The sequence below is a fragment of the Nannospalax galili genome, unplaced genomic scaffold (assembly GCF_000622305.1).
Source record: "Nannospalax galili isolate Female #2095 unplaced genomic scaffold, S.galili_v1.0 scaffold654, whole genome shotgun sequence".
Lineage (NCBI taxonomy): Eukaryota > Metazoa > Chordata > Mammalia > Rodentia > Spalacidae > Nannospalax > Nannospalax galili.
The window spans coordinates 2,658,615-2,659,404 of record NW_008335971.1 but is presented as its reverse complement, the minus strand read 5'-3'; the positions used below and the strand labels follow the sequence as shown (position 1 = coordinate 2,659,404).

The window sequence follows — 790 nt, the reverse complement described above, 5'->3', positions numbered from 1 at the left end:
AGAATTTAAGCATGTGTCCCTTAGGACTGATCTCCCCCTTTATTTTAATCCCTTCCCTATAATTTGAATTTGATTTTTTTTACGTTGTACAGAAAGATTAAAAATGAAATCATTTAGAAGCAACAGAGACACTTGAGAGATTTGTTTTTGTTTTCTTTCCTACATTTCTGTTAATCTCATGTTATCCTTTAACATACAAGCACATGGGAGAAAAATTCACGCTTAGCTTTCATTCTGTGCCCATAGTAAGCTGGGAATTGTGAGACTGAAGTTGATTGATAAGGACAGACCCTGGAGAGTCTGCTTTGACATGGTGATTGCTGACTCTAAAATACAGGGACTGTCCTCATATAACCTTGATATCTCTAAGTTAATGAGCTTCTTTGAGGAAGGTCTTTGTCAGCTCCACAAAATCTCATTATCTACTTTTCATGATAGAACCTAGAGGGAAAGTTATTTCTCTTTCCATTAATGTATACCAAGACCAGACATTTCCTGGAAGACCTCAGTAGTTAATCATCTGACTGGACAAGATGTCCCTTCTTAATGCCTGCATCAGTATGAGGTCCACAGTCCAGGAGGAATTATTTCTTTCCATGTAGCTGATGGTGCAGTTTTGAAATGAGCATAATTATTTGCTATAATTATCTCACACTTCAGAACTTCTAATAAATCAGTTATCTAAATGCTGTGAGGACCTTATCTGTCCAATTGTTTTCTTTTCTCCCTTTTTTGAATTTTTGTGATTGTCATGCAATATATTGATCATATTTAGATCTACTACCCTATC

The 790-nt window shown here is 35.7% G+C and overlaps 1 protein-coding gene across 2 annotated transcripts in view; it reads right to left on the bottom strand.

The window, feature by feature from the left end:
• The window catches only part of Tmprss15 (transmembrane serine protease 15), a 136,938-nt gene that overhangs the window by 121,383 nt on the left and 14,765 nt on the right, over positions 1–790 (bottom strand). The window lies entirely within an intron of this gene.